General features: G+C 41.4%; 1 protein-coding gene across 2 annotated transcripts in view; it reads left to right on the top strand.

Moving 5' to 3' along the window:
• PLPP3 (phospholipid phosphatase 3) overlaps positions 1 to 20411 on the top strand; it is a 148537-nt gene that overhangs the window by 64853 nt on the left and 63273 nt on the right. The gene's annotated exons all lie outside the window — the stretch shown is intronic.

The following is a 20411-nucleotide window of genomic DNA, read 5'->3' as shown; positions in this document are numbered from 1 at the left end:
GGCTCGCCAGACTGGCTAGCCGGCCTTTTCACTTGCTTCTCTCCTGGAGGTGCTCTCCCCGGGCTTGGTGCTAGGCACGGCTTCGGCAATCACTTGAGTGCCTACTGTGTGCCAGGTGATAGGCGGCTTCACGGGCATCAGTTTTAGCTCGCCCACTCCCTGACTTGGTGCAGCAGGGATGATGAGCCCCATTTCCCTGATGGGCACGTTGAGGCACTGGGAAAGCCAGCTGCGATCTTGTTTGGGGACCACAAATTTAATTGCACTCCCAGAAAGTTGAGGCGATGATCCATTTCTGTTTTCCAAGGTCGTTGGGAGCCACAGCTGGAAGAGCGGTGGGAGTTAAAGGAATTGGAGTGGGAGAGTGAGAAGGATTTGTGAACTCGGTAGGGGAGGGAGAAAGCGCTTCACACGAATGAACAGGACTTCCAAGGTTGAAGTCAGCCTAGGATTTTTTTTTTTTTTTTTTTTTTTTTTAAAGCGAATCATGGTGTAATGGAAAGCGCACAGTACTTGTCATCAGAACACTGCTGCTCTTGCCACTTGCTGGGTGTGCCACCTAACTGCCTCATGGGCCTCAGTTTCCTCTGAGTTGAATGAGTGGGTTGAAGTAGATGCTCTCCGAGGCCCCTTCCTGCATTAAGAACTCGGATCTGGTCCAGGAGCTGTTCTGCCAACTCTGCTAACTGAAGAAACATCTGTGTTCCCAATTCAGTTCCCTTAAAATAGAACTCCTGCACGGAGACCTAAGTCCCCTTTGAAATGGATTTGTCCATGCAGATTTTGCAGAGCAGAGACTTCTTAGGCTGGAGTTACACCTCCCTGGTGTTCATGACTCTTGCTGTAGCACTGTCCTTATTGTGCAGTGTCCTCTTGATGGTCCATAGTAAAGAAAGATAGGATTCTTAGAGTTTAAAAATAAGGACAGTCCCCTTCAGATAAGGAGAGACAGCTGAAGGTATAATTGCGTTCTGTGGAAGAGCGGAAGGGAAGAAAGGTCACTGTAGTTCAGGTGGCACATCCCATTTCCACATCTCTCAATATTAATTCAACATTAAGATGCTATGTAAAGGAATTGTCACTGGGGGGCCTACCTTCCTGAAGGCAGCTGGCTTATTATCATGCACAGTGGGACAGATTACTACTTAAAATCTTGTAATCAAGCTGTTGAATTTTTAAAAGACCCTCCTTGGTCCTAGGGGAGTATAAGGAAGCACTAAACACATGGAAGCTGTTTGCTGTAAACTTGACTGGAACTCCCTGTGTTTATTCAGTGTGTTTTGTTGTTGGCAGGGAAAGCTCTTTCTAGACTGCCTGTGCAGGATACTCTCCTGCCTCCTACTTTGTGATTAAGAAAGCAGAGCTAGAACATGCTTGACAGCCTTTGTACAATTTCCTTTCCACCCTTGTGATTTCAGAAGGCAGTCCCAAGAGGTGGTGTCTTATGAAAGGGAAAAGGAAAGAGATGTAAAGGAATTTGCAAAAAGACACACCCATCAGCTATAGTTTAGCCAGGGATGTAAAAACCCAAGCTACTCTGTTGTACACAGAAGGTGTAAAAAAGGTGTGTGTGCGTGCATACATGTGTGGGCACACGCACATTTCAGTTCTTCATTTGCCCCACCTATCTCCCATCCCCCCCAAAGCTAATATTCTAACCTGTTGATTATATTTATTCACTGTTGGTCCTATGTTTTAACAAAATGATTTTGTTTATCTCCAAAAAGCAATAAGCTGTCACGACCACGTATTTTATTATAGAGGCACATAGCTACTTGTTTTAAGGGGTGCTTTGCCATTAAAACCATGGCAACATTTTCAAAGTGACTTATTGATCAGTGTCTCCCCTGAGCACAGGCCAATCACAGTATCGCTAATTAAATGTCTCTTAAACACCTTTAATAGGAAAAATTCTTTGCAAGAGAAACATTATTTAGGTGAGATATTTATGCAGGAGAACTCTATTTGGCTTCCAAAAGAAAAATTAATAGTACAACATGTGATTTTAATATTCCACACATCACTGTCCTAAAAAACATTGTTTCCACTTTTTGCCTAAGACCGTCAGTATGATTTAATTTTTATATAGTTTATTGATCATATGGTCTGGATTACAGGGCACTAATATATTAAGAAGAGAGACAGTTTTCTGTTTCTTCTCCCACAAGAATATACACCAAGCTTCATCTAGTATCTGGAAAAAATAAAAGTTGATGTGCTATGTCAGTGTTATGTAAGTGGAAATATGCAAGTAGTTTAACTTGTTTCACATACCTTTTTAGAACGTTAAATTCTTGGTGAAAAGACAGAAGTCCACTCTCGTTGGAAAGCCAAGACAATCTGGTGTCAAATAACACCAGTGGGAGTTTACCCTTCATTGGACAGCTATCTTTGCAGATTAATTGCTTTTAAATACAGTTATGAATCTTTGCGTGATAGGTTTTTCTGAAATTGATTTTGTTTTCCTTTTAATTAAGTAATGTTTATCACCTCCTGGTTTTTGTACATTGATTGTGGTGGATGGGGTTACAGGAGAGCGACAAACAATTCCCAGGTAAGAAGGGAGGAACAATTATTGTCTTTCTAAGCTCTGTTAGTCTCTTTTTTATATAAATTCATATATACACTCTTTAATGCAACCCCTATGAATAGATTATCTCCGTTTTATAAACCAGAAACCATGTCTCAGAAAAGGGAAGGATAGATTAACAGTGAAGTCAATTTGAATTGATCCCCAATTCTCAGTTTAGCGTGAGTGGAGTCCTTTCCCCCATCTGAAGAATCTTGAAATTGAGGTTCTCATCAGAAAATTCTGAAGCTCAGTTTGCAGAAAGTTCTGCCTCTCCAGATTTCTCAGTTACCCATTTGCACCAAAGCAGAAAAATAAAGTTGGTCCTAGTCTTCCGGTCAGTGAAACAGAATTTGGGTGGTCAGCAACCATGCTATTTAATTTGGTTGCTCCACCACGTTTTCGGATGTTTTTTGATTTCCAACTAAATGGTTGAGCTAAAATTCTAGAACTGGTTCTATATATGGGATACATAGAGTCATAATTTATTATTACTTACTTTTAACAGTGAGAGAAGGGCAGCATGGTATTGTGAAAAGAGACACTTAGAAGCTTCAGGTTTCAGGTTGGCCAGTTGCGTTGTGTGGATGAGTTGGTTTTCTGTGTGTCTCAGTTTTTTTCCATCTGCAAAATGATTGTGTGGTTTTATGTCTAATGTTGCCATTAAACATACGGTGACTGATTTCTAGTAGAGGCTTGACATTAGAGACTTGACATATGCTGAATGTCTGCCTTATGCATCTACTCTGCTGAGCTCTTCATTATATATTAGCTCTGTGAATCATCACGAACTAGAGACAGGCATTATAGTCTTGTACTGCCACTGCACTGTACAGCTTTGGAGAAATTCATTAAAATTTTCTGAGTCTCAGTTTCTTTATCATTGCAAAAAAAAGGGAAGGAACTAGACCAACTTTCAGTGTCCTTCTAGCTCTAACAATTTTATAAGCCTAGACTGGTAGATATTGTGATGTAGAAACCTACTCACTGCCTCTCGTGGACCATTTGTCATTAATTGAATTGTTATATATGTATGACCAAAGAATTGATGTTGAAAATTAGCTTAAGTTGGTGTTAATTCTGGAGGGGAGGTAAGCATTGCTTTTACTAAGGTTAAGGCAATACCATGAGAAACTGACAAGGTTTTTCCTTGGCCATATGTGTCCTTTCACCTACTTCCTGAAATTTACATATTTTCATTAATCAACTGGTAAACTGCCTAGCCAACCATCCTACACAGATGAAAATAAAGAAAAGAGCCTCAGTTGGGTACAGTGGTACCCCTGTAATCCCAGCACTTTGGGAGGCAGAGGCAGGAGGATTACTTGAGCTAAGGAGTTCGAGATCAGCTTGGGCAATATAGTGAGACCTTGTCTCTACAAAGAAATCAAAAATTAACTGGGCATGGTGGTACAAGCCTGCAGCTGTAGCCTCTCTTCTTGGGAGGCTGAGGCAGGAGGATACCTTGAGACTAGGAGTTGGAGGCTGCAGTGAGCCATGATTGTGTCGCTGCACTCCAGCCTAGGATGATTTAGTAGGTAAGCCCTGTTGACTTTTCTAGTATGGTTAAAAACTTTTTCTTCACTGTCCAAAATGGTTAGGGTATTTTTTTTTTTTTTCATCTGTTTGTTTTTTTGAGACAGAGTCTTGCTCTGTCACCCAGGCTGGAGTGCAATGGCGCGATCTTGGCTCACTGCAACCTCTGCCTCCCAAGCGATTCTCCTGCCTCAGCCTCCTGAGTAGCTGGGACTACAGGCGCGAGCCACCATGCCTGGCTAATTTTTTGTATTTTTGGTAGAGACAGGGTTTCACCGTGTAGGCCAAGATGGTCTTGATCTCCTGACTTTGTGATCTGCTCGCCTTGGCCTCCCAGAGTGCTGGGATTACAGGTGTGATTAACCCTTTTGATTGCCTGTCAATTTTAGATTCTTCCTTTACCCTTTCCTGTGCAGTTGTTTGGGCTAGGAAGCCCAGTTGGTCATAGCGTGATGCTAATGAGACCATAGTCAAGGGCTTCTTCCCTGTGTAGGCAGTTATATTTATGGAGAAACCCTGTCCTTTGTGTCAGTTCAATCCAGTACACATTATTTGAGGAGTAATACTTTATTTTAGGGTTGCCTATTACACCAGTATTTCATAAACTCACCTAACATGGGGCCTATCTGGTATGAAATACAGATTCTTGGACTCTTCTCCAGGATATTCAAATTCAGCTGGCTTTGAGCCAGGACCTGGGATTCTGTATTTTATAAACACTGCTGGTGATTCTTACCAGGCCAATTTTAGAATCACTATGTTGTTTAACAGCTGATATCTTAAGGGCAATTTAATTATGTAGTGGGCTTTTTGTCCCTGTACTGAATGTTCTGGCATTTTCTGCATTGTTCGGTTGTCTATACTTTTTTGTTTGTTTGTTCATTTGTGACCAGTGCACTTGTCTTTTTCAGAAAAGATAATCAAGCTTGCTAGAATTCTTTCGAATGGAAAATTACCTCTGGGGGCAGACCTGAAGGTGTCCCGTGACTTTCAGTGCAAAGACTTGGTGTTGTTTCTAAAGCCAAGAGGCCAAAATCTTTATGTATTTTCTGGTTGTAAACCGAACTCTACGTAGTTGAAGTTGCCAGCCATGTGACCCCTTTGGATAAATGAGGTGTTAATTTTAAATATTTTCTTTTGAGATATTGAAGTTTGTGCGTGAGTGCAAGGTGAAGCAGGAATAAATTAGATTCCTAAATAAAGCCTTTAGAAGATAAAATAAGCTTAGCAAAGTAGTGTAGAAACAATACAAGCTTTGGATTTCCCCAAATCTGAGTTTGAATCCTGACATAAAGCTAACAGCCACCTTTTGCCAACGTGTAATTTGGGCAAAAATTATTTAACCTCCTCCAGGCTTTAGTTTCCTCATCTGTAAAATAAACAAGCCTGGTAATACCTGTTTGTTGTGAAACTCAGGTAAGATAATGAATCTAAAAGCATTTTGAAAAGTTCAAAGTCACGTTATCATCATCAGGTAGGAATTAAGTTGCTGTTGTTCTTCATAGAGTCGAATTTTCATTTTCTTCCCAGTTTTCTTACTCCTCAATGGTTCTATAAAATCTTCTTTTATATCTTGGCAGCAAAGTTGCCTGAACTATATTAAGGAAAAAGATTCTGAGAAGAATCCCAAGAAAACACCAAGCAGAGTGGACACAAATGTTTTCCATTAGCTAAAGGAAAGCAGTGGCAGGTTTCCTGACCCTTTCTGGAAAAGTCAAAGTGCAGGAACCTCAATAGGCTTTGGTGGTTGCATTCTTCTCCTTTGAAAGGGAGAAGGCCATATTATCTTGAGAGAAAGACAGATAGGCCTTAGGAAGGGTAGGAGAGAATTTAGACACATGGTCTGTTTTAGGGTCAGCTCTTACTTATGTCATTCATGTCATTCAACAGCCCAGAGGAAAACCTAACTAAAAAGAACAGCAAGGCCAGGCATAGTGGCTCACGCCTGTAATCCTAGCACTTTGGGAGGCTGAGGTGGGTGGATCACCTGAGGTCAGGATTTCGAGACTAGCCTGGTCAACATGGTGAAACCCCATCTCTATTAAAAATACAAAAATTAGCGGGGCATGGTGGCGCGTGCCTGTAATCCCAGCTACTCCAGAGGCTGAGGCAGGAACCAGTTGGCAGAGGCTGCAGTGAGCCGAGATCATGCCACTGCACACCAGCCTGAGTGCTAGAGGAAGACTCTCTCTCAAAAAAAACAAAAAAAAAAAAACAAAAAAAAAAAAAACAAAGAAAGAACAGCAATGATTGGAAATGATCCAAATGCTGGTCATCTAGGGGACCCTCTGTATTTGCTGAGGAAGGAAGGCACTGAGCTAGGCTCCCATATTTATTATACAGGCCAATCTTGTGATATAGAGATTAGATCCCTTTTATAGATGAGGGAACTGTAGCTCAGAGATGTTAAGTAACTTGCACAAGGGTACCCAGCTAGAAAGCAGGCACCAACTTTTCCAGAGCTCTTGTCAGTTTACCTTGCTGCCCCACTTTTCAATGCAATTAATGCACTCAAGGCAGTCTTTTTCATTTCTTTCCATTTCGTTTATTTCAGAGTCTTAACTCAAGGATATTATTGGGCCATGGAGTAGACAGAGTAATATGTAAATAATTGCAAAGCAGCTTAAAGTGTGATGAATAAGCTTCTCTGTAGACATAATAAAGAGAATAACCATTGGAGCAATTCCTCATCACCTAGATTCATGGAATCTTTAGAATTTGGAGATACCTTGGAGATTTCATTAACAACAATACCAAGGTCATTTTTTAATGTCAGTTAGAAAAATAGGCCTTTTTGAGCTGGGGAAGGGAGAGAGGTGTGAGGGGAATAGCACAGGCTTTGGAGTCAGATTGGAGTTTGCTCACTATTATTAGCCATAGAAGCTTAAGCAAGTTTACTTGATCTCTGTGAGGCCTCATAAATATTCATTTATGAAATGAGATTCTGTGTGCTCTCTGACGTGGTGGAGACATGTCTAGTACAGTGCCTGGCACATAGAGACACTCAAGAGGTAGTTGCTGCTGTCATTATTGTCACTACGTCCTGGTCAGTGCCCTTGGTTCACAAACAGGAACTGGAGGTCTTGGTTGGTTAGTTAATTGTCCAGTGATAGTGAAAGAGCAGGACCTAGAACCAAGGTCTTGCCTTTCTACCATTCTGCTTTTCGGATGTGTTCTTGTTGGTGTGAAATTTGATATTATTCACGAGGTAGAGTTCTCCAGAGATCTCTCTCTCTTGCCTGCGTCAGTAGAAAAAAGAACAAGACAAACAGGTTTAACTTTTAATCCATATCGGTGGATGTTGGCTGAGTGAAGCCAAAGACACATGGGACAAATGTGAAGGACTAGGCAGTGTTTTGATATATTACTTTTCTTCAAACTGGTATTTTTTCGGGAAAGTGCTTATTACCAAGATCACTGCTGAATGATTTGAGCTGGAACAGTGCCACCTTTTTCCAATGATGTATCTCAGGGGAGAAAAAAGAGAATCATGTTTTCGAAGTTTTTGCTTTTTATTCTATTTATTTATTTATGTATTTTTGCTTTTTAAAAGGCTCTCAACAAACTCTCCTTATTCTCATGTGACTGAGGATGAAACAGTCTCAGATTAAACAGGCTTCTCATGGTCATGCATTAATTGTCAGTGCCAATGTTCAAAAGAAGGCTAGGTCAGGTTCTTGAACATCCTTGTAAAACTATTCTTCCCTTAAGTCTGGGTTAAATTATAAATTATGATCTGCATTTAAATTTCCAAATTTAAACCAAACCAAACAAAACAACGCACATCAGACTCTTTTGGAAACCTCTGAAAGCAACTTGATTTCTTGTGTGCTTTGAAAGTATATATTGCAATCAGGGTATTGGTAAGTGTGTTTTTGAGGTTTGTCACAAATTAACAAAATTATATGCCTAAAGAGTTTTGCAGAGAAATGCAAATCATTGTAAGCGCCTTGTCATAATAAGTAGTGTGCTTTGGTTCCTGTTTATGTATCCCTAAAACACATAATACATATGATTACATTGACACGAAGGAAGCCATTCTCATTGATGGTTTCTTTGTATCTAGCCCCCAAATTAGTTTGTGGTGTCAATCAGTATAATTTCTAGAGAGCCTATTAAGCCTGTGTTTGTACCTGTCTTTCAGGTATAAGCCTTGTCTTCTGCAGATGATTCTTGAGCACCTACTATGTGCCAGGCCCCCGGGTTTCCGTGGCCTTAAGGAATTCCCAGGCTGGTGAAAGGGAAACAGGCTTTCCCCAAATGACAAACACTATGTAAGTGATGACTCTGGAGCCTTAGGGGAGGGCCTATTCTAGCAGCACAGTGAAGAGTGATGAAGCTTGCCTGAGGGTGTGGAGCTGGGTCTTGCCAGATAAATAATACCTCACAAGCCAGGAAGAGGGAGAAGGTATTGCAGCAGAGTGAAGCACAGGTGCTGAGACTTGGAAGCAGGGACCTATTTGGGAAGGGTGAGTAGCTGGAGGCTGGAATGTCAATATTGTGTGCTTGCATTGTGCGGGGGAAGAAAGGAGGTCATTGGAGATGAGGCTGGAGAGATAGGTTAGAGCTAGATTATGAAAGGGGACTGGGTATGGCAGGCAGCTAAGGAATTTGAGCTTTATTTTGGTGAACCAGGAGAGCAAATGGAGTTTTCTTTTTTCTTTTTCTTTTGGAAGATTTCACAGAGAAACCTACCACCTAGGAGTGAAATTGCCGGATCCTATGGTAATTCCACATTTACCTTTTTGAGGAACTGCCAAACTGTTTTTCATAGTGGCTGCACCATTTTAGAAATATCTAAAGGCGGCTGGGCGCAGTGGCTCACACCTGTAATCCCAGCACTTTGGGAGGACGAGGCAGGCAAATCATGAGGTCAGGAGTTTGAGACCAGCCTGGCCAACATAGTGAAACCCCATCTCTAATAAAAATACAAAAAATTAGCCAGCTGTGGTGGCGGGCGCCTGTAATCCCGGCTAATCAGGAGGCTGAGGCAGGAGAATCACTTGAACCTGGGAGGCAGAGGGTGCGGTGAGCCGAGAGAGCCATTGCACTCCAGCCTGGGTGATAGTGCGAGACTGTATCTCAAAAAAACAAAAACAAAAACAAAAAAAACTAAAGGCTAGTTACAATATGTAAGAAAAATACAAGAGTTTTGTAAAAGACCTTTGGAATGAACATATTCATGAAAAGATTGGAGGAGGGAATGAATCTAATCTTATTCGGGTTTGAGAGGGATGACTGGATTTGAGAGTAGGCAAATGGGAGGCAGAGGCACAAAAGACCAGTGGGGTAGCAAGTGCAAGCTGAACCGAGGGTACTGTGGCGGGAGCAGAGAGGGCTGGATAAGAAAGACATGACAGGTATTTCCTGAACTCCAGGTTGGGAGCCTCTGAACTATGGTGAGGCTACTCCTTCCAGAAACACTTTAAATGCAGGATTTATAGGAGATTTACGAAATCCATTAGTAAATGCTTCTTTATGTGCATAGCCTTATTATGAAGACGAGGCTATGAGTTATATTCTTTTGTTGTTGTTCTGGACTTCTTTAATTTCTCAAATGCCCCTTAAAATAAGTGGGCTACAAATCCTCTTGGCTTAGAGAAAGGGTTTTTCCTGGGTTGCAATGGTATTTTTTTCAAAGAGCTTTATTGAGATATTCACATACTATGCAATTCATTTATTTAAAGCACACGATTCATTGGTTTTTAATATCTTCATGGTTAGGTAACCATCACCACAACCAATTTTAGAACATTTCATCACTGCAAAAAGAAACGGTACCCACTACCAATCTCTCCCATTTTTCCTCCGCCTTCCCACATCTTACAGCAACCAGGAATCAAATTTCTTTCTCCATAGATGTGCTTGTTCTGAATATTTCATATAAGTATAATCATATGCGGTCTTTCGTGACTGGCTTCTTCTGCTTGGCATACTGTTTTTAAGGTTCATTCATATTGCAACATGTATCCTTCATTTCTTTTTATTGTCAAATAGTATTCCATTATATAGACATACCACATTTCATTTTTACCTTCACCACTTGATGAACATTTGGGTGATTTCCACTTTTTGGCCATTATGAATAGTGCTGCTATGAATATCCATATAAATTCTTGCAGTTCTCTTGGGACTATATACTTAGGAGTGGAATTCCTGGATCATATAGTAACTCTATGTTTACCTTTTTGAGGAACTGCCAAACTGTTTTCCATAGTGGCTGCACCGTTTTAGAAATACTTTAAGATTGGGCCGGGCGCGGTGGCTCACACCTGTAATCCCAGCACTTTGGGAGGCCAAGGCGGGCGGATCACGAGGTCAGGAGGTCGAGACCATCCTGGCTAACACGGTGAAATCCCGTCTCTGCTAAAAATACAAAATATTAGCTGGGCATGGTGGTGGGCACCTGTTGTGCCAGCTATTCGGGAGGCTGAGGCAGGAGAATGGCGAGAACCCGGGAAGCGGAGCTTGCAGTGAGCCTAGATCGTGCCACTGCGCTGCACTCCAGCCTGGGCGACAGAGCCAGACTTCGTCTCAAAAAAAAAAAAAAAAAAGAAAAGAAATACCTTAAGATTAATGCAAATATGTAAGGGAAACAATGCCAGAATTTTCCGGAAGATTTGGAATTAACATATTCATAAAACCACTAACGCGACACTTTGTTTTTAGAGGGATTTTTCACAAAGAAACACGATTTGAATCAGTTTAGTGGTGCCGCTGGGTTTAAGATGAGTGAGCAGAAAACAATAAGCTGACTGGGAAATCGATGCTGGGTGGTCACTAGACCCGCTCACCCACTGAGTAGCGCTTCCACAAAGCAGGCTGTAATGTACAGACTCTTGTCTCAGCAGAAAAAAGAATGGATCTTCAGAATAGCTTGGAAACAGTTAAACATGCAAATAGTAAAACCTATATATCCCTAGGATCTGCTTTACAGTATTTTAAAGGCATGAAACCGAAACCCATCTATTCAGTTCCTGTTTAGGCTGATTTTTTCACCCTTTTCTCCCCTCTGGATATATGGCTGTTGATCTATAGTTGTCATCTTAGGGACTAAAATTACCATGTATCTTTTAGACTCAGGTGCTGGATGCCAAGAAATATTAAAGAATATAAGACACAAATACAAATCCTGAATAATGAGTTGAGCTATAAATGCACTAAAAAATCAAGTTGTAAGTGTATGAAAATTAAACCTCAAGCATTACAAAAAGGTGAGGAAAAGGGATCCACATTTATTGTTAGGTGCTTCGCATGCTATCTCATTTTAACCTTTTTAATAACAGAATAAGGGAAATGTTTAAAACCTGATGTTGCAGCTGAGACAGGGTAAATGATTTGCCCAACTTCTTACAGCTGATATGTATTGGGGCTGGAATTTGGACTCAAGCTTGACTAAATAATGATCAGTGCTGACACTGATTGAGTGCTAGCTAGGTACCTCTCACCAGGTTAGGCAGCGTGTGTACATTCTCTTATTTGATCCTCCCAATGAGCCTATCAAGTACTTGTTACTATTGTCTCCATTTTACAGAATTGAGGTAAGGGAGGTTAAAAATAACTTACCAAAGGTGGTGCAGTGAGTGAGTCTGAGAGGTGGGGTCAGACATCTGCCTGGTGAGGTCATTCTTAACTACTAGGCTCTACTGCCTATATTCTCCATGTGTTTCTGCATCCCATGCTTTTCTCCATCACTCCATGCTGGCTTTCGCATTGGCAACCTCTGAGGCATCATCCAAAATGAGTTGGACTGGTGGTTCTCTGGACCTGTGGAGGTCTTTTAGGTCAATCATGGGGCATCCTCTGCTATTTTCAGTACTTCAGAAATATCTAGGCATACTGAACTTTCACCAGTGATTAACTTGTCAAGCCTAACTCATCAGCCTCTGCCTAGACTGGTCAAAGTATTAGCATGCTGTGTTTGTGATGTGAATGACAGCTGTCAGTTCACTCTGGTCTTGTTTATTTCTGCTAATCGTAAGATGAGACTGATACTTTTTGTGCTTTGATTAGCAAAAATAAATAAATGATATGGAATATAGTTTACTTGGTAAGTACAGATGTCTTCTAGATGTGTCATAGAGGGGCAAGAATTAACCGTGAGGGATTTTTGTGGGTGAAAAGGCGGGACACCCTAGAATGGACTATTAGCTCTGAATTTTGAGGTGAGGAATACCACTGGGTCCTGGATCCTATAGAAGGCTTTCTAAAGAAAGGAGGGACTTTAGGCCAGGCGCAGTGGCTCACGCCTGTAATCCTAGCACTTTGGGAGGCTGAGGCAGGCAGATCACCTGAGGTCAGAAGTTCGAGACCAACCTGGCCAACATGGCAAACCCTGTCTCTAATAAAAATTCAAAAATTAGCCGGGTGCGATGGCGGGTGCCTGTAATCCCAGCTACTTGGGAGGCTGAGGCAGGAGAATCACTTGAGCCTGGGAGGTGGAGGTTGCAGTGAGCCGAGACGGTGCCACTGCAGTCCAGTCTGGGCAACAGACTCTGTGTATCATTAAAAAAAGAAAAGAAAAGAAAAAAGGAGGGACTTTAGGCCTTTTGTCATTCACATCAGGCAGTGGTAGTGGGTCACTCTGTTTGTGACCCTTTTTGTACCTTGGGCTGGAGCTACTGTTCTTGTGGTTTGGTGTAACCTTTGAGTCACATGCAAAGATTTTGAGCTTCTCTGGTTAGTGGCTGCGGATGCAGCTCCTTCATTAAATGCAGTACATGGAACTTCTACCAGTAGCCTCTTCCCCACAAATGACCCACATTGTTGTAAAGTTAGCAACCACTGACAGGAAGTGGCAGAATGCGCCTCAGCCACACAGCAGATTTCATTAGACACTCTCCCAAAGTAGCTGTGTGGGTCAATTTGGCCTCTGTAGGTTTCTAGAGAAGAATGGCCTAATCCGTTATTTCTCATCGTTACATTTGTCTTGCTGTCATCTTAGCCTTAATGGATGTTTTGATTAGAAGCACAGTGTCTTCTTTGGAAGCAAGTGCACATATGATCAGAGAGAGGAACTTCCAGCAAGCTGAGATGTTAAAAATATTTCCAAAGTTGTTACCAACTTACTGGAGAATCTTTTGTTCAGTGGGTTTGTCATTTAAATCTGTCTGGAGAGTAGCAGCTCCAATGACACCGCAGGAGGGATGGTGGGCTCCACTCACCTTTGTGACTGGTTGCTTTGAAAGATCAGCTCTATAGATGTTATATGAAAGCAGAATTCCTAGGGAGAGGCTGGGAAATTAAAATATGCTTCCTGAATTGAAGCATTCAAAATACAGGGCTTTCAATCCGAGGGGAATGATAAGCTGTCTTGATTTTAGGTTTAATTTTCCTAACGCTATTAATGGAATTGAGGGACCTTTACTTATGATTTTGCCATAAATTTGTTGTTTGCGGTTGTGCTTGCCCTAGCTGTGAAATCCAAGGATTTATTATTAATTAATAATCCCTTTTACTGAACAGTTCTACCAAATGATAATGTTTGCATCTGAGCATTTGAATTTATATATTCTTCCTTGCCTCAATTAATTTTTCTCATTGTAGAACTCCAGTTACCTAGCCCCTCAAAGCAAACAAAACATCAGTACCACCACATGCAAAATGTCATTGTTCACATGTCAGTTGGAAAAAAGCTGGGAAACGAACATTTTTGAGCACTGACACTATAGTCAGACACATCCATGAATCTCGTCAAATCATCAAGCCTGAAAGGGAGGTATTCCTCTAACTGATTTCGTAGATGAGACAGTTGTTGTGCAGAGAGATTGAGGGTCTTGCTCAGGATCTTGGGACTAGAAAACGGTGGTGCCTGTGGGCTATGAACCAACCAACACCTATGCTCTTTCCTCCAAGAATTAAGATTGCAATTTGAATTTTCACTATTAGTTTCAATAATGAGCATATGAAGAAAGCAAGCATGTCAGAAAGTTTAAAAATGAAATTATCATGCCTTGTAAAGTGTTCAGATTTGACTTGAAGTTTAAAGTCTTCTGTCAATTTCAGTATTTCCTGTTTCTTTGTAAATCCCTAGAGGATAGAAGTGAACTCCAAACCTTTACACTGGAAGGGAGAGGCATGAACTTTACTGAATACTTAATATGTGGCAGACAGTGAGCTAGGGGCTTTTCATGTATTATTAACTCACTTGGATTTCACAACAACACTATGAAGGAGGAGGTTGAAGTTCATTCCGTTTTTCTCAGAACTTGGTCAGCAATGTCTGCAGCAATCCTCATTGATGGGTTAGTGACACACTGTTAATAATTCAGCTCATCAGTAGCAGAGGTCATTTACTAACATTTCAGGGAAAATGCTCTGCTTGAATCTGCTTTCAGCTGATCACTTGGGCCATGAATCCACTTTTACTGAAAATATATCAGAGAGAATCTCAGTTCCAGTTCTGTAGAGCCTTAGAAGAAAAGGTCAGGAGCCATGGTAGGAGAATACTTGGCCAATTTTCTACAGAAATGGAATATCTTGTCTGCAGAGAGAGAGCAATATCAGATTGTATTGCTAATTCTTCTTCTTATCAGTCTTCTCCAAAGGAGTTAAAAAGCCAGGGAAATGAAACATTTTGAGTGAAGGAGCTTGCACTTTGGAAAACGCTCCGTGTATTTCCCAGGCTATTGTGGGGCCCTATTCAGTTGGGATTTGAATGGTGGTGTGATTAGCATGAAAGCAAGTATATAAAGTAGGTCTTTTCTCCCTTTCCTAAAAGAAGTTTTGTGGCATTTCTTTTTCTGACAGAGTTGGCATGAAGCTTTGACAAACACAGACCCATGGAAAAGTTAAATAGGACTTAGAGTAGATCCATTTTGTACAGATCCTTCACACTTAGAATGCAGAGCAGGAAAGCAGCTGGCAAGAGGCCCCTCAAACCATAGGAATCATAGCAAGGGCTCTTCCTCCACTGTGGACCCAGGATGAATGGGAAACACCCATAAGACCAATGGGAAAGTATATCCTGGGCTGTTGATCATTTTCTCTATTACCAGAAAATGACTGATAAGCACATGCCTGTGAGTCCACTGCCTATCTTATTTCTCTCCCAGTATTTGTGGAGATAAATACACAGTGCTGAGGGAAAGTCTAAGAAATATAAGAGGTGGAACCTGCCCTAAGGAAGCAGGTGACAAGGTGAGAAGATGGACACACAGATGGAAAAAACATGGCCAGGTGTCGTGAGCTGATAATTAAATGAAATTTTAAAAATATAGTCTAAGAGATAGCTTGATGCCGATCTTGCCTTCAGTCTCAGCTTTGCTGTATTAGTTGAGTGACCTTGGGCAAATGTTTCCTACCTTACGAATGATAAAATGAGGATGATGATTTGTTCCCTGCCTACCTCACAGAGCTGCTGAGACCAAACGGTATGTATCCCACAGGTATAGAAAAATATTTTGCAACTGCAAACTCATGTTTGTACAATGAATATATTTTTTTTTGTTTCTGATTTTGCTCTCTCTTCTCCATTCTTCCCATTTTGACTCCATTTTAGGCACATGCCATCATTTACCCAGATCTGAAAAAAATGTCTTTACAGATTTATTTCTAGGGCGATAGTCTCTCCTCTCTCATGTATTCTTTATGCAGTGAGTCTACAGGGTCATTTGTTACAACTACAATCCCGATCACATAGGCCTGTCTCTTCAGAACAGGACTTTCTGACCCCTTGTTGACTACAGAATCCATTTCTCAGCATATTTAAGACCCTTCAGAATCTAACCCCAACCAAACCTTTCGATTTCTTGCTTCTCATCCCCTCTACCCCACTCTCCCCCGACCCCTTCACACTCTTCTCCTGGACATCTGCACTCTGGGGCTATTCCACATCCTTTTCTACCATGCCATTCTTTCTTTTTGCTTGGTATGTGCTACTTAATAACTTTTTTTTTTTGAGACGGAGTCTTGCTCTGTCGCCTAAGCTGGAGTACAATGGTGTAATCTTGGCTCACTACAACCTCCGCCTCCCAGGTTCAAGTGATTCTCCTGCCTCAGCCTCCCGAGTAGCTGGGATTACAGGCGTGTCACCACGCCCGGCTAATTTTTGTATTTTTAGTAGGGGCAGGGTTTCATCGTGTTGCCCAGGCTGGTCTTGAACTCCTGACCTCAGGTGATCCGCCCACCTCAGCCTCCCAGAGTGCTGGGATTACAGGCATGAGCCACTGTGCTCGGCCAAGAAAGAAGCTACTTACCTCTTGATAGTCACTTCGAATCCTGCCTGCCTCCCCTCCGAAACCTTTTCTAAATAGATTTTGAACTCCTTGTACATAATAGATGCTGAAAAATTTTTATTGAGAAAAAGTATATAAAGATATTTTAGAAAATATAAACAAGAAGTAAAAAATAAAATAAAAATTTTGTTGCCTATAATACCACAATCCTGAGGTAGCCACTGGTACAGTTTATCTTTTCTATAAATAGCTGAATTATTATTAAGTATAATTATAAAGCTAAACTCTGGGTGCTTAAGGCCTGCTTCCTGTAAGTCAGTATGATGAAATGGAAAAACCCTTTACTTGCTAGAGTTTGCAACAGTCAATAATAGAGTATTAACTAACCTGAGAGAATTGGGAATATGTACTAACTTAAGAACAACTAGGTATTTACATTCAATTTTGCATTCATGTAGTATTTTGAACTTGGTTAACAAACAAAATTTGTGCTAACTCTGATAGCGTCTATTTAAAAAAAAAAAAAATTCTAACCTACCCTAAAAACTAGGGCTGTATTTAGAAGGCATTACTTTTTTCATCTTCCTCTCGTGCCTTAAAGAGGGCTCTGGGCCGGGCGCAGTGGCTCACGCCTGTAATCCCAACACTTTGGGAGCCGAGGCGGTTGGATCATGAGGTCAGGAGATCGAGACCATCCTGGCTAACATGGTGAAACCTGGTCTCTACCAAAAATACAAAAAGAAAAAATTAGCCGGGCATGGTGGCAGGCGCCTTAATCCCAGCTACTCAGGAGGCTGAGGCGGGAGAATGGCGTGAACCCCGGAGGCAGAGGTTGCAGTGAGCCGAGATCGCGCCACTAAACTCCAGCCTGGGCAACAGAGCAAGACTCTGTCTCAAACAAAACAAAACAAAACAAAAAACAACAACAAAAAAAACCCGGAGGACTCTGAATGAGTAGAGGAAACCCCCATGAAGGGAAAACATAGGCAAGCTGGGAGACAAGAAATCTGAGTTTACATCTTAACTTTGTTACTAACTGCTGTGGTCTGAATGTCTGTGTTCCTCCAAAATTCATATCCTGAAACCTAATCACCAAGGTGATGGAAAGTGGGGGCTTTAAGAGGTAATTAGGTCATGAGGGCAGAGCGCTCATGAATGGGATTAGTGCCCTTATAAAACAGGCCTGAGGGAGCTTTTTAGTCCTTCTGCCCTTCCATCACGTGAGAACACAGCTAGAAGGTGCCATCTTTGAAATAGAAAGCAAGCCTTCACCAGACACTACTGGCACATACTTTCAGTGATGGTGAGTTTATTCCATGGAGGCAGTTCTAATTGTTCAAAAGGTTATGTTGACATAAAATCATCCTTCCCACAATTTTAACCCAACATCAGCTATGTTTGCTACCGTTTTGGTAATTAGTAGCGTTAATAATAATATCTATCAATTTTATAATTAAAAGCACCTGAATAAATGATGGTGAGGAGTCATTTCAACAAATATGCATTGAGCACCTTTAATGCACCAGGTACTGTGCTGGGTGTTGAGGTCTAATGATGAATGGGGAGAGGTTTCAGTCCTTCAATCTTCTGGAGTAGATGTTGGGCAGGTGCAATTCTAGAAATACAATGTATACTCTATATAGAGGTAGCCGAGTTGAAGGGATTATTAACCCTATGTTTGAGGGGCTCTGGGGGAAACCTTCTGAAAGTGGTAACATCACAGTTGTTTGGACAGACAAATTAGTAGAATGCTTTTAGGCACCATTGTCAAGGAAGGGACTGAACTGAAGAATTCCCTTTAGCAGAATGGTTTCTTTGCCTCAGCTCTGCCCAGTACCACTGACCATCCTTTAGAATAATCTTAGAATACAGGAGATGGAGGGGCTAAGCATCAAAAGTTCTCCCTTCCTCATCCCCGTTTTCCAGATGGGAAAACTAGGCTCAGACAAATTAAGTGTCTTGGAAAATGGGTAAAATATAGAAAACTCTTATCTTGTGCAGGTTCAAGTTCAAATCCAGTAAATACTGTAGTTTTAAGCATTCCTTTACACAATGGATTTGGTTATTTTGCAAGTCAGATACTAGCCCCATGTGTCAATAATCTACAAAGTCATTTGTACCTTGACATAAAATTCCAAAGCACAGTAATATATTCTTAGTGTGAAAAAAAAAAAAAAAAATTCAAGACTGGGTGTGGTGGCTCACACCTGTAATCCCAGCATTTTGGGAGGCCGAGGTGGGAGGATCACTTGAGCTCAGGAGTTCAAGACCATATGATTACGTTAAAAGGAAATAGCCCCTTGCGTAATTACTGTTCCTCCAAATTCCACTCCCCGGAGCATCTACTGTTAACAGGTTTTGGTTCTGCCATCCTCATTTTGAATGCACATGTATTCTCATTGACATCCACCTTTATCCATATTAGTCTCCTTGCTTCCTGGAAACAACACACAGAAATCTGTATTCCGGCCTTTGTTCCTGTTCTTTCCTCTGCTAACGCACCCTCTCCTTCTCTGCCTATACGAAGAGTATCCATTCTTTAACCTGGGTTCTGCTCATCCTGCCCCTCACTACTCCAGCCTGAGGTAATTTCACCTCCTAATCTCAAGCCATTCCAGCTCTGACACTAGTTAGTGAAACAAGTCAGTTGCACTCTGTTGGTTTAAATTTTCTTCCCTAAATAATGAGGCAGTTGAATTAAATGGTTTTTCAGAACTGCAGAGGGCATCAAGTATATAAGACTCTAGGACAGTGCCTGATAGTTGGAGGTCTTGACTGTGTTGAATTAACCGTGTCACAAGGTGCAAATAGGAGGAAAGGTGAAGAGATTCACCATCACGAGCTACCACAATTTTAACCCAGAATCAAAGTTTTGAAGTTTAGGAGACAGTGGAACACAGTGGAAAGAGGATATGTCTTAGGGTCAGACAGTTCTGGGTTCCGATCCTGGCCCGATCACTTGGTAGCATATAACCTGGGTCACGTGTTATAGTAAACTTCAATTTCCTCACCTATAAAATGGAGACAATAATTTCTACTTTACAGGTGTCCAGAGGGAAAAAAAATACCTCAGAGACGGTGGGCTTTTTGACACTAATGTACCCTGACCCTTAAGTGTTTAGAAACTGCTATCTGTCATAAATAATTGGCAAGCTTTGGAACAAATAAATGCATAAGAGAGTAATACCTGGATGTATAGAATGTGTAAGCACAAAGTATGGATTAGACATAGTTTATCCGATCTTTGAAAAGTTACCTTGGAGTCCTGCCAGAGAATCCTATGGCAGCTGCACAGATGGAGCTACCTTTCCATTTGTGTTTACTAAAGAATGTGTTTTCCCATTGGGAAGGAAGATGCTGGAAATTTGTCTTTAATGCATTCCAGTGTTGGGAAACGAAACCTACCTGAGAGATTGAGCAGAGCTTATTAACCAATATCATTTCAAGTTGATTAAAACTATCATCTTAATTAAATACCAGAGAACAAGAAGTTCTCAGTCTTCTGGTAGCAATGAAAGACCAAAGAGTCAATTTGAAGTTGTTTTTGCAACTCTTAAAATAATACTCCCTCTCCTCCCTCCCGTGAAAAGAGTTTCTTAGCTATAGACATGCCCTCACATTGAGGTTTCTGAAAGCTGTTAAGGACCACAAACCTGCTGGCAAAGCCTGCTGCTGCCAAGGCATCAGAGTTCTCAAAAGCAAGGGGGTTCAAGCTCAGGATACGCTGATTTGGAAAGAGAGCCCAAACAAAGGGCCTTTTGAGGCAGGAAACTGGGCTTTGGCTGCAGCACAGAGCAATATGGGGTTGGAAAAGCGCCCCGGGGACTTGCAGAGAAGAAGGACTATGAGATCGATGGAGGAAGTATAAAGTTTCTCCATACAGTGAGGGTTTAGATTTCAAAACCCTCGAAAGTTAGTTTCAGAAGCTATCTTTCCTCTGTCAGCTTCACCAGCATGTCTATAAAATGTGGACTTGACAACGTTATATGTCTTTGAGCAGAAAAGGGAAATGATCCGTGGAGGTACATACACATTACCATTCTAGTAAAGATGTCTGACCTGAAAGCCAGTGGTTTTCTTACAAGACCCAAAGCAACTGCTTTCATTAGTGCATTCATTTACCCACTTAA

This window comes from Theropithecus gelada, chromosome 1 (assembly GCF_003255815.1).
Source record: "Theropithecus gelada isolate Dixy chromosome 1, Tgel_1.0, whole genome shotgun sequence".
Lineage (NCBI taxonomy): Eukaryota > Metazoa > Chordata > Mammalia > Primates > Cercopithecidae > Theropithecus > Theropithecus gelada.
Note: the sequence above shows the minus strand (reverse complement) of the source record. Positions and strands in the feature narration are given on the sequence as shown.